At 42.2% G+C, this 13,899-nt stretch overlaps 1 non-coding gene across 1 annotated transcript; it reads left to right on the top strand.

Moving 5' to 3' along the window:
- Window positions 1-12,046: 12,046 nt before the first annotated feature.
- Window positions 12,047-12,152, top strand: LOC132638966 (small nucleolar RNA R71). Its single transcript, XR_009582019.1, has one exon. It is a non-coding gene; the product is annotated as a small nucleolar RNA R71 (small nucleolar RNA).
- The last annotated feature ends 1,747 nt before the right edge of the window (window positions 12,153-13,899 follow it).

The raw sequence follows: 13,899 nt of genomic DNA, 5'->3' as shown, positions 1-13,899 counted from the left end.
GTCGAACTGGGCGTCGAATGCTTTCGCATGTTAAAACTACAGATCCCATACACTTCTTTGGCTGAGGTGTCAATCGTCACGTATTTTAGGGTTACTAGGACTTCACCCCATGTTGGCTTGGGTTAGACTAGGGAAAACACTTGGCGGGCAAAACAACTCGATGGTCGTAATTCCCTCCAAGCCATTGTGACACACAATGCCATACTTTGGCATTTCAGCGAACAGTTGGTGGGCAAAACAACAACAATCTCTTGAATGAGGTGTGCTTGTCGTAATGCCCTCCTACTCGGCTAAAGATCAATGACCCAACAACCACAAACAAACCAACAAACCACCCCCAGCAAAAAAAAATGAGCATCCCAGGTGAAATCATAAAATAATGCAAAAAAAATCAAAACAAGCAAAAATAATCAAAACAAACCATGGAATGCAAAAACAATCAACACAAGGGAGCACACAATTCACTAATTCACATACCTTAAAATGGAAAGAATATGATTTCAGCCTTTAAGGAAGGAAAAACACCAGAAGAATCACACACACAGAGGGACAGAGTAGTAGGGTAGGGGGGAGTGGCGGTTGTGGGGGGGAATGACGGTTGTGGGGTGGTGAAAGAAGGGGGAAGTGGGTGGGGTAACGGTTATGGAAAGGGGGAGAGGTGGAGAGAGAGAGAGAGAGAGAGAGAGAGAGAGAGAGAGAGAGACGTTATATAAAAAATGAGAATCAGTGCAAAGGACGTGGGTTATAAACCAACATTTTTGAACCGTCGCAGTAAAAGGACAGAGCGTTGATTAATTCGACGCTCCGTCGAGTAAACACCCCCCTCTGTCGAGTTCTTTTGTTTTTTTTTAATTTATATATATGAAAAAGAGAGAAGAACGCCTGTCGATCTGACCGTCGATCAGTTCGACGGAGCGTCAAACCTGTCGTCGATTTGCCATTATTTCCAGTGACCATTCTTTCATGCGATCCACTCGACGGTGCATTCGACGTCTCATCGATCAGATCGACGTTCAGTCGAATGTGTCGTGTAACGGCTTTCCTGGCAATTTCTGGGTTCAACACTTCGGTTCCTCAACATATCAACAAACATTAAAACAACACAACAACAAAAATCAACGGAATGAAAAAAATATATTTCGAAAATGCACATGGGTTGCCTCCCAAGAAGCGCACAATTTAACGTCGCGGCACGACGTAATACCACTTTTGATGCTAAGGTCCGGTGCCATTTTTTAACCGGTGAGCATCAACAATCTTGTCTCCATCAACCATCCAACGGTAGTGCTTTACCCAATAGCCATTCACCCTGAAAGTACGCGTCCCATCGTCGGACTTTAACTCCATTGACCTATTGGGTGACACACTCACCAAAGTAAAAGGGCCGGACCACTTGGATTTCAACTTGCCCGGAAAGAGCTTCAACCTTGAATTGAACAGCAACACCGAATCACCCGATTGAAAATCTCGCTTCAGAAGTTTGACATCATGATAGTGCTTCATCCTTTCTTTGTACAAACTCGCGCTCTCATAGGCATGATACCGAAACTCATCCATTTCATTCATTTGAAACAACCACAGCTTGGTTGCTTCGGCCCAATTCAAGTTCAATTTTTTTAATGCCCACAGAGCTTTGTGTTCAAGTTCAACAGGTAGATGACAAGCTTTACCGAACAACAACCGATAAGGAGAAGTACCAATGGGTGTCTTGAATGTTGTTTTATAAGCCCAAAGAGCATCATCAAGCTTAGATGACCAATCAGTTCTGTTTGAATTAACCATCTTGGCTAAGATGCTCTTTATCTCCCGATTGGAGACATCGTCTTGCCCACTAGTTTGGGGGTGGTAGGGAGTGGCCACCCTGTGATGCACTCCATATTTCTCCAAGAGATTAGCGAATTGTTTGTTGCAAAAGTGAGTGCCACCATCACTAATGATTGCCCTTGGAGTGCCAAACCTTGTGAATATGTTTCTTTTGAGAAATTTGGTGACACTCTTTCCATCATTGTTGGGCAATGCTACATCTTCAACCCACTTGGACACATAGTCAACCGTAACAAGGATGTATCGCATACCACGAGAACTCACAAATGGGCCCATAAAGTCGATGCCCCACACATCAAATAGCTCAACCTCCATGACAAAATTCATTGGCATTTCGTGCTTCCTCCCAATTGACCCTTGGCGTTGACATTGGTCACAAGATTTCACCATCAAATTTGCATCATGATAAAGGGTGGGCCAATAATAGCCACATTCAAGCACTTTAGCTGTTGTGCGGTTCCCACTGTGATGACCCCCACAGGAGAGTCGTGGCAAGGTTTCAAGATTTCCATGGCCTCGGATTCGGCCACACATCGCCGAATGATGTTGTCGGCACAAGTGCGGAATAAATAGGGATCATCCCAATAGTATTGACGACTATCTCTCAAGAATTTCTTCTTTTAATAAGCCTTGGTGTCGTCGAGGATAAGACCCGTCACCAAGAAGTTGGCGATATCTGCATACCAAGGGGCAACCTCACAAGATACAGCCAAGAGCCTCTCATCGGGGAAAACATCATTTAACTTAATATATCCATTCGGTCTCCCAGCTTCCTCAAGTCTAGATAGATGATCCGCAACTTGGTTTTCACAACCTTTTCGATCTTTGACCTCAAAGTCAAACTCTTGCAACAACAATACCTAACGAATCAACTGTGGCTTTGCATCTTTCTTTGTCATCAAATATCTCAAGGCCGCATGATCCGTATGAACAACCACTTTGGATCCAAGTAGATAGGCCTGGAACTTCTCAAACGCGTAGACAATGGCTACAAGCTCTTGCTCGGTGAAGGTATAATTCATTTGAGCTCCATTGAGGGTCTTGCTAGCATAATAAATTGGGTGCATGATTTTGTTGTGCCTTTGCCCAAGCACTGCACCAATAGGAAATCCACTTGCATCACACATGAGCTCAAATGGCATTGACCAATCCGGAGATACAATAATTGGAGTAGAGGTGAGCATTTCCTTCAACTCATTAAATGCCTTAAGGCACTTCTCATCAAATGCAAACTTAGCTTATTTTTCAAGAAGCTTACACATCGGGTTGGCAATCTTGGAGAAATCTCTTATAAACCGCCAATAGAAACCGGCATGTCCCAAGAAGCTACGAACCCCTTTGAAAGAGATTGGTGGAGGGAGCTTGGCTATGATATCAACTTTTGCTCGGTCTACCTCAATACCCTTCTCGAAAATCCTATGGACAAGGACAATCCCTTCTGTCACCATGAAATGACATTTCTCCCAATTAAGTACAAGGTTGGTTTCTTCACACCACTTCAATACCTTACCGAAATTGGCAAGACATTCGTCAAAAGAGTCACCAACAACAGAAAAATAATCCATGAAGACTTCCAAGAAATCTTCCACCATATCCGAAAAAATAGACATCATACACCGTTGGAAAGTATCTGGGGCATTGCACAAGCCAAAAGGCATGTGGCTGAAAGAAAAAGTGCCATAAGTACAAGTGAAAGTGATTTTCTCCTGGTCCTCTAATGCAATGTTAATTTGGTTGTACCCCGAGTACCCATCTAAAAAGCAATAATAAGCTCTTCTTGCTAGCCGATCAAGCATTTGATCAATAAAAAGCATAGGGAAGTGGTCTTTACAAGTCGCGGTGTTTAGCTTTCGATAGTCCATACACACTCTCCATCCGGTGACTGTCCTTGTAAGAATCAACTCTTTCTTGGAGTTAGGGACAACAGTGATGCCCCTTTTCTTTGGCACACATTGCACCGGACTAACCCATGGAATATTTGCAATTGGGTATACAACACCCGTATCCAACCATTTGATTATCTCTTTCTTGACCATTTCTTGCATAGGAGGGTTTAGCCTTCTTTGATGCTCTACACTTGATGAACTATCATCCTCAAGTTTGATTCTATGTTCACAAATACCGGAAGGAATTCCCCTAATATCCGCAATAGTCCACCCAATAGATCTTCGATAAGCCCGCAACACTTCAAGCACCTTTTGAGTTTGTTCCTCACTTAAAAAAGATGAGAGAATAACCGGTAAAGTATTATCTGGGCCAAGAAAAGCATACTTCAAATGAGAGGGAAGTAGCTTGAGCTCAAATTTTGGAGGCTCAATAATCGAAGGCTTAGCCGGAAGAGTGGTTCTTTTATCAAGATCAAGAGATAATTTCTTCGGCTCATAAGAGTACAAACCCCGGCCAATGAGAGAATTAACTGTTTCAATATACCCCTTCATGTCATCCGCCTCGAAGTTCATCAAAATAGCCGAAAGTGTTTCGTCAAAGTGGTCCTCCTCTAACTTATGATCCACCGCTTTGTCTACCACATCGAAAGAATCAATGACCGAAATGCTCTCATAAGCACTAAGCAATTTTAACCCTTTGCTAGTTTGGAAATTTACCTCTTCATCATTGACCCGGAATTTTATTTCATTCTTTTCTGAGTCTATTAGAGCTCTCCCGGTGGCAAGAAATGACCTTCCCAAGATAATTGGGACGTCTTTGTTAACCGCACAATCAAGGATGACAAAATCTGCCAGTAATAAGAATTTCCCCACTTTAACAAGAATGTCATCAACAACCCTTACCAGTCTTTTGATGGTTTTATCGGCCATTTGGAGACGCATGCTCGTTGGTCTAGGTGTTCCCAAACCGGCTTGCTTATATATGGCTAGTGGCATCAAATTAATACTAGCCCCATTGTCACATAAAGCACGAGCAAAATCATGATGACCGATGGTGCAAGGGATAGTGAAAGTGTTGTATCCCGTATTTTTGAACGTCAGATTATTTGCTGAGATGGGACCCACACATCGAGATTTTTTTGGGACATCTGAAAATTCATATGAATCACATATGAGAAGTTAAACACAACTCAAGAAGGACCCTTGGGCCAAATCAAAGTGGAAGTCCTCCAAACGAATATTTTAAGAAAACGTTTTCGGGTGATCTGACTTCAAGGGGCAAAAACGGTATTATAAGTTTGGAATTTGGAAGAGTACCAAGAACTAGAAGGTGTAGATAATTGAATTAGCTTTCCAACCATAGGTCGTGGGTCCCCAGGTGACGTCGGTACAAGGCGATATGAACGTTTTAAGGTCGAAAGGTCAGTGGGCTAGGCCCAACTCGGGACCAAACCGAGTTGGCCCAAAAAAAAATCAAAAACAAACAATAAGGCCCAAATTTGTGAGGCCCAACCGGCCATGGTTACGGCCCAAGCCCATATTACATAAAATTTGGTCAATAAATAAGATGACTACTATCTTTATCACACAACCTCTAGAATATTCAAGAAGTTGAAGAACAAGAAAGAGAAGGAGAAAAGTTGAAGGCCATTTCGGCCAAGATCAAATTTCCAAGGAAAATTTGATAAAACTTCTTCAAAAATCATTTTCTACCAAGTAAAGGCTGATTAACAAGGTGGAGTTGTTGTTGGAGCAAGAAAAATTCAAAATCATACAAATTGTCAAGTTGTAGTCAAGTGAGAAGTTCCAGCTCAGACTATTCCTGCTCCCCCTGCACCAGCAGAGCAGGAAAGAGTTCCAGCTCCAGCCCCCACACCTCCAGTTCCACCGCCAGCAGTTCCGGGCCAGCAGATGGCAGAGGCCATCCAGTTATTAACCCAGCTCGTTGCCGCACAGGCTCAACGGCAAGATGTAGACCTGGGAGGCAGAGCGGTAAGTGCAAGGGCCCGCGACTTTATCACCCTGAAGCCTCCAGAGTTTTATGGATCAAAACCAGAGGAGGACCCACAGAGTTTTATAGATGAGATGCTGAGGACTCTGGGGATCATACATGCTTCGGATACGGAGTCCGTAGAGTTGGCTTCATACAGGCTGCGGGATATGGCAGTTCTGTGGTACAGTAGCTGGATATCATCGAGGGGAGAAAATGCACCCCCTCCGGTTTGGCAGGGGTTCACTGAGGCGTTCCTGCGACATTTCCTACCGCCAGAGGTTCGACGGGCTCGGGCCGATATGTTCTTGAACCTGAGATAGGGAAATATGAGCGTTCGAGAATACAGCCTCCGTTTTAATTCATTAGCCAGGTATGCCCCAGCCATGATAGCGGATAAGGGAGATCATGTACACCGATTTGTGAGTGGGCTAGGGCCACATTTGGTTAAGGAATGTTTGACAGCTTCACTCCAGGACGGGATGACTATTACTCGAATCCAGGCCCACGCCCAAAATCTGGAGGAACAATATCAGCCACGGCGAGAGGAGCGTTACCCAGATAGGGGTTCCAGAAAAAGGGGCAGGTTTTGCAGGACTAGAAGCGAGTACAGAGGGGGACAGGCACAAGAGCTATTCAGGCATTCAGAACAACCGGCGGCCAGTGCACCGCCTCGATTTACGGATAGGGGACTTGACCGTTCTACTCACTCGCGACCAGATCAGGGTACTAAGGCGTCAGGATCCCAATATAGAGCTGATTCTAGCAGGATGATGCCACCCCCGCCACGGTGTGCGCGATGTGGTAGACCACATTCTGGAGAGTGTCGCGCAGGTACAGGTGCATGTTATACTTGTGGGCGGGTTGGCCATTTGATGCGTGATTGCCCACTACCAAGCCCAGCCCGTCGGGTCCGCGGTTGGTTCATCGTCGACCGTAAGCCCTCTTGGACAGACTTCCCAAGCTCCAGCGGGCCGCGGCCGAGGTAGAGGAGGGACACCTAGTTCAGCTGGTCCTCCGCACCGCCTATATGCATTGACAGGACGACAGGACCCTGAGCCTTCCGCAGACGCGGCCACAGGTACTTTTTCGGCACCTTCTATGATGTGTATGTTAATTGATTCGGATTCTATCCTATCCTACGTTGCCTTTATATTGCTGATCATATTAAGAATTCAGAAATTAGGACGAAAGGTAGCCATACGCACAGGTAAAAAGACGAATACTAGAGATTGCGGAGGTTAGAACCGTAAATAAAAGAAGAGATGTGTTACGCGGCGTTTCGAAAACTGCTAAGACCCCAACTCGTTCCATAATATGTGATATAAGTAGTGCGAGAGAGTGGGGGCGAAAATACTAACGCTAAGACGCTAAAATGCACTAAAGTTTCAAGGTTAAGCGTGCTAGGGTGAGAGTAATTTCATGATGGGTGACCCCCTGGGAAATATGCTGAAATTTTTACAAATGTGGGAACAAGAGACGAATGCGAAGCTAGGTAGTCCAATGTAAATTAGAGTGTGTGGAGTGGTTACAAACCCTATAAAAGTCATGTAGGCTGAGACGGACAAGACTAACGGAAGAGGAGAAAGCGTGACAGAAAGGGGACTTATTAACGTAGGGCCAACGTTCAGAGCTTACTCAATGGACTTACGACATAAAAGCGACCTAAGCAACATGTGAGATGTCTACGAAGGAGACCTCCCCGAAGTATTATGATACACTATGAGGCCAGTTTAACATTCGAGGACGAATGTTCTAAAGGGGGGGAGAATGTTGTATCCCGTATTTTTGAACGTCAGATTATTTGCTGAGATGGGACCCACACATCGAGATTTTTTTGGGACATCTGAAAATTCATATGAATCACATATGAGAAGTTAAACACAACTCAAGAAGGACCCTTGGGCCAAATCAAAGTGGAAGTCCTCCAAACGAATATTTTAAGAAAACGTTTTCGGGTGATCTGACTTCAAGGGGCAAAAACGGTATTATAAGTTTGGAATTTGGAAAAGTACCAAGAACTAGAAGTTGTAGATGATTTAATTAGCTTTCCAACCATAGGTCGTGGGTACCCAGGTGACGTCGGTATAAGGAGATATGAACGTTTTAAGGTCGAAAGATCAGTGGGCTAGGCCCAACTCGGGACCAAACCGAGTTGGCCCAAAAAAAAATCAAAAAAAAATAATAAGGCCCAAATTTATGAGGCCCAACCGGCCATGGTTACGGCCCAAGCCCATATTACATAAAATTTGGTCAATAAATAAGATGACTAAGTCATCTTTATCACACAACCTCTAGAATATTCAAGAAGTTGAAGAACAAGAAAGAGAAGGAGAAAAGTTGAAGGCCATTTCGGCCAAGATCAAATTTCCAAGGACAAATTGATAAAAATTCTTCAAAAATCATTTTCTACCAAGTAAAGGCTGATTAACAAGGTGGAGTTGTTGTTGGAGCAAGAAAAATTCAAAATCATACAAATTGTCAAGTTGTAGTCAAGTGAGAAGTTGAAGAAGAAAGGTGAGTTTTGATCTTGTTTTATGTGTTATATATGGTTTATATGTGTTGTAGTATGCTAAAATGGATGAAATTCATGAAGGAGAGAAATATAGTACATGGCCGTGTGTATGTATATATGTGTAGGAGTCATGCTTCAATTATTTTAATTAGTGTTTGGTTGTTATTGTTGTGAATGATATGTGGAAAATGGAAGTTGAATGAATTTTGAGAAGTTGTAGTGTGTATGTTGGTGTTGGCCGTGTGGTTATGGTGAAAAAATGGAAGAGAATGAGTTAATTTTATTTAGTATGATGTTGTTGGAATATAGATTATGAGGTTGTTATTGTTTTCATTAAAGTTAGAAAGTTTTTGGAAGAAGTAGTAAGTTGATTGAATATGGAAGTTGTTAGTATTGTTGTTGTTGGAATTGTGGTTGATATTTTGGCCGGGTTTGAATTCCCGGGATTGTTGTTGATTGAAATTAGCCAAGTTGAACTTGGTGGGATGGAGTATTTATAGGGGAAGTGCTGCCGAAATTTCGGTAGCCAAATGTTTCCTTAAGAATTCAACTCTAAGTACCCTAATAAGAGTTTTGGTAAACATGACCAATTTGCAGATTTTGACGAGATTGCGACGTGAATTTGGAATAGCAAAAGGAGCGAAAAGAGGTATGTAAGGCTTCACTCTTCTTTCTATGGCATGTCTTAGATGTAATAAGTCGGGTACAAGCCTCGGGGACAACCCTAGCCCCCGGAATCCGCACCTAAAGTTTTCCACTTTTTGTTCAATAGAATTGAACTAGAAAGTGTGCAAATGATGGAAAGACCTCTTAAACCCTTAAACTTGCATAAGTGGGACCCGATTACCCTAGGACCCTCACAAGTAATGACATGACACGTAATATATGTAAATCATATACGTCACCCCATCCGGCCCGAGGAGGGCCCGCTACTCTCGGAGTTTTCCTTACAGTCTTGCTTGACTTACTTGAAGTGAATCCAAAGGGAACCTTTGATCCCGATTTCGATACCAAATGATAAATACTATGACTCCTCTAACGAGGGTACTTCCATGACGATAATGATAACAATGATGTTAGATAAGAGAATATGCCTATGATACGTACTACCGGAACGACTCTATGACTAAGATGACTAAGCTAAGTATCTTATGTAAACATGAAAATGATAAACTAATTTTTGAATCTTATTTATATTTCCTAGCTATGACTTTATTTTCTAAAAGAATTCAAAGTCTATGAACTGTCATCTATGATGCCCCGATGTCATTCTACGTTTACTTTAATATTATTCCCCGTTGGTAGTCTCACCTTAAAATACTCGTTCCTTCAAGGTGAGACAAAGCGATCACGAGTATTCTATAATATAATTGGAGGTCACCGATCTTACGTCACTCCGATGACTACATGATTCTTCTTTGGGCTTTCCTGCGTGCCTATGAGACATATGTATATAGGATACGTAAATGCATATAAGACATGTAAATGTATGTAAGATATGTGTATATATTTTTTTTAAAACATGCACATGACGAAAGAGCTAGAGCGCTATAGACGCTGATGTACCTACACGACACACGTATATGTATATGATAAAAGAGCTAGAGCGCTATAGACGCTGATATATGTACATGATATATGCATGTGTATACGGGGAAAATGGAGGTAAGGGCAGAGCGTTATGAACGCATATCCACCTGATCAGTTGGCATTACAAGATATGATATCGTCCCGGACGCGGGATGCCCGGACACGGGATGTGTATATTTATGGTTAAATGGATCGGCTGCCGACGCCTCGGCAATATGAGATGTCCTATTTTATATGTATATGTATATGAACAAGGAAAGATTCTTAAAGGAAAGCTAAGTACGCATAGCACCTGCCAAGGGTATATATATATACAGGTTATGTTTCTATCCCAGGACATGTGTTGTAACTCTCTTATGTCATTATACATGATTCATATTGTTTGTATATTACTATTCATGCCTTACATACTCGGTACACTATTCGTACTGACGTCCCTTCTTGTGGACGCTGCGTTTCATGCCGCGTAGGTCAGCAGATAGGCGGATTTGATCCTTAGAAGCTCTACCAGCAGTGTTGACAGTGCTCCAGTTATTCCGAAGCCTCACTTCCTTGGTACTATTTTGTGTATATATATTCGGGCATGGTAGTACTCAGCCCTTTCTATATATAAGTGTACTACGTCTAGAGGCTCGTAGATAGTTATGTACAGTCAGTTAAGTACACCTAGATATATGGTGTTTTGGCATGTTAATGTTGATGTATAAGTGATAACGAAGTTTATTAGTCTTTTTTCAGAATGACGCCGCTAATGTTAATTTTCAAAAAAAAAATGGCTCTGTTTACATGGCTTGCTAAGAGGTAAAGGTAAAACGATAGACAAGGGGTGCTCGGTACAAGTATCGGGTACTCGTCACGGCCCCTAGACGGGTCGTGACAGAAAGCCCCGGGATCTCCATTCTTCTCAACATTTGATGACGAAATAATAGCGCTCACACGGTGGGTGACTCCCACTGTATCATGCTTGATTTGTCTTTTCTTTGTCAACAAATCTTTCAAGTATTTAGCAAATCCCGGCATTTCTTGGAATGCATCAAGAAATGGGATATTCATTGACAACCCTTTCAATTGGTCATAGAAGCGTTGTCACTTGGCATCATCCGTTCTTTTCATCAATATTTGTGGGAACGAGGGAGGAGATTTATATGTTTGACCTTGCTCTTTTGGGTGCTAACACCGGTAGGTTTTTCAACACTTGGCTCCTCGTCACCCTTTAGAACACTAGGGTGTGCTTCCTTCTCTTCCTCAACAATAATAGGCACTTCAATTGGTGCCTCTATTTCTTCTTCAACTTCTTCTTCAATAACCTCATCAACAATCGGCTCGACCATGATAGGTTCAACCACTCTCTGATTTACCGCATTAAGGATCTTTCCACTTCTAGTAGAAATATCTTTTCATGAGGAAATGTGATCACCTCCACTACCCCTTGGGTTTGGAATCGTGTCGCTAGGAAGGCCCCCTCTTTGTGGTGGATGTTTCTCACGAGAAAGATCTCGCATTTGTGACTCAAGTTTATGAATCGAAGCGGTGTGAAAGCCTACCACTTCGGTCAAATTTTCCATCTTCTTGTCACTCTTATGCTGGTTGTCCAATATCTTTTCAAGCATAGATTCCATTCGAGACGTCCCTTGATCATTGGAAGGACCTTCTCGCCAATTTTGAGAGTTAGAAGTACGGCCCTTTGGTGGAACATAGGCATTGGAGTTCCGATTACCATAATTGTTGTTGTTGTAATCCATCATGTCAGAACCACCATACTCATTTCGGCCATATTGATTGCTTTGTTGTTGGGGTCTCCATTGCTTTTGATAACCCCCTTGAGAATGATCGATATAATTAGCATCCTCACGTTATGGCTGCCCCTCTAGATAAGCTTCTTTCGAGACTTGGTACATTCCGAGAGCATGAGATGGCATCTTTTCGACAACATTCACACTTTTAGCTTCTTTATCCATAAGCCTCTTTGACAACAAATCCCTGGTTGTTTGCAATTGAGCAAAATCATGATCTCGCTCATGATTTTATTTGGCCACCGCGGCAGCAGAGGGACTACCATATGACAAGATTTCACTATCACTTGAGTGCCAAGCTTGATTGTGGGTGGTGAGCTTATCGAGCAACCTGGTGATGCTGACAAATGATTTGTCCATGAAGCATCCCCCAGCTGCAGTGTTGACAGCAATTTGATTCATTGTATCTAACCCCTTGTAGAACTTCTCGGTGAGAATAGCATCTGGAAACCCATGAGTTGGAGATTAAGCTAGTTAGTACTTGAAACGCTCCCATGCCGAATATAATTGTTCCCCTAGAAGTTGTTTGAAATCAAAGATCTTATCCCGAAGCTCAGCCTTTTTGCTTGGTGGGAACCACTTCTTCAAAAATGTATTGGCTAACTTGTTCCAGGTATGAATAGAATTGCTGGGGAGCTTTTCATACCATTCCCTTGCTTGGCCAGCCAAGGAATATTTAACGACACGTAACTGAAGTGCATCAGCAGAAACAACACCTTGGGATTGTTGAGCACACACATGCAAGAAGTTCTTTAAATGTCGGAGTGGACAATCCTCCGAAGAATTTCAGAAATAACCTTCAAGTTTCAGCAGCTGATAGATAGAACTATCGATTTTGAAAGTAGCATTTCCAATTCTAGGAGGAATCACAGCAGAAGCATAATCAGCTTCATTGATGAATTCCACAAATATATTCTCATCCTCATCCTCTTCTGGTGCAGGTGGGTTCACTTGGAGTCCACCTTGGTTTCCTTGATTCCGATTCTGTCTTCCTGCCATGCTCACCTGGTTCACCACAACAGCAAACAAGGTGTGATGGAATAGAAAAAGTTTTAAAGAAGAGTACACAACAATCAGTAATTTCTAAACCGTATTCCCCGGCAACGGCGCCAAAATTTGATACGCTCAAATTACACCTATTAATGGCGTAAAGCAGACGTTGTCAAATATAGTAACCCAAAAAAGGTTGGGGTCGAATCCCACAGGGAATATGGAAAGAAAAGGGTACTAATTGTATGCGATACTAGTCTTTAAAGGCTTTAATCCTATTCCAAATATTTTGAAAAAGGATTTGGTTTGTATTCGCTATTTTGAAGTGTTTGGAATTTGTTTGGATTTGGAGAACCAAAGTTGTGTCCCCGCGATGATTAGATGTTATGCTATGGGTCTCAATATGATATATTTCTAATGGATCGGGGTTGTGTATGCACTTAATCTCTAATGCACTTTCTAATATTTTCCAATAGTTAGAGATTATTTCTTTTCATGATTTTCCCAAATGCAGAAAAGTTGTAAATAAGATTGATTAAATATGCCAAGTAGAACTCATTTTATCCCTAAGCGAGTTCATTAAACGAGGGTTAGCGCCCCGAGTCCTTGTTATATTATTTCAAATCACACCCTAGTTCATATTTCCAAATAAAGTAGGGTTTCTGCATGAACAAGTGTTTGCAACCACTAATGAACAATGAATACGAGAAATAATAAAACACATCACAACCCATTATATATATACACAATGTTAGACACCCATTACATAGCACCCATCATTTGGGTCCACAACTTTGATTAAAGAAACTACTCACACATTATGGTCTCAAAAGTAGTAAGCAATAAATGAGACATAAAGCTTACAAAGTGTAATAAAGATGATGGAAAATGGAATCTTGTTGTCTTCAGTAAGCTCCAAAAGGGGAGTATTCAATGCTCACCCACCAATGGAACTTTGTTCACGTGGTTCCAATAAAATCTGACTGCTAAAAAAACCTAAAATGTTCTTTAAATAGGCTCCAAAAAACGCACAACAACGACTAACAAAATTGCCCCCGATAGCAAGATCGATGGACCGTCGATCGTTCGACAAACCGTCGATTTCTCCGTCCTTTGTACCTTCAGCAATGTATACCATTCGACGGTGCCATCGACCATTTCGACGGTCCGTCGAGTATTCCATCTTTCTCTCTTCTTGTTGAGAGATCCTGCTTGACGATACAAATGACAAAGAGTCGATCAGTTCGACGCTTCGTCGATGCCTTCGTCCTTTTTCGTCTTCAACTTTGTCATCACAGGAAAATCGAGCTT

Source organism: Lycium barbarum, chromosome 4 (genome assembly GCF_019175385.1).
Source record: "Lycium barbarum isolate Lr01 chromosome 4, ASM1917538v2, whole genome shotgun sequence".
Lineage (NCBI taxonomy): Eukaryota > Viridiplantae > Streptophyta > Magnoliopsida > Solanales > Solanaceae > Lycium > Lycium barbarum.
The sequence above is the reverse complement of the archived record's forward strand: the minus strand, read 5'-3'. Positions and strand labels throughout refer to the sequence as shown.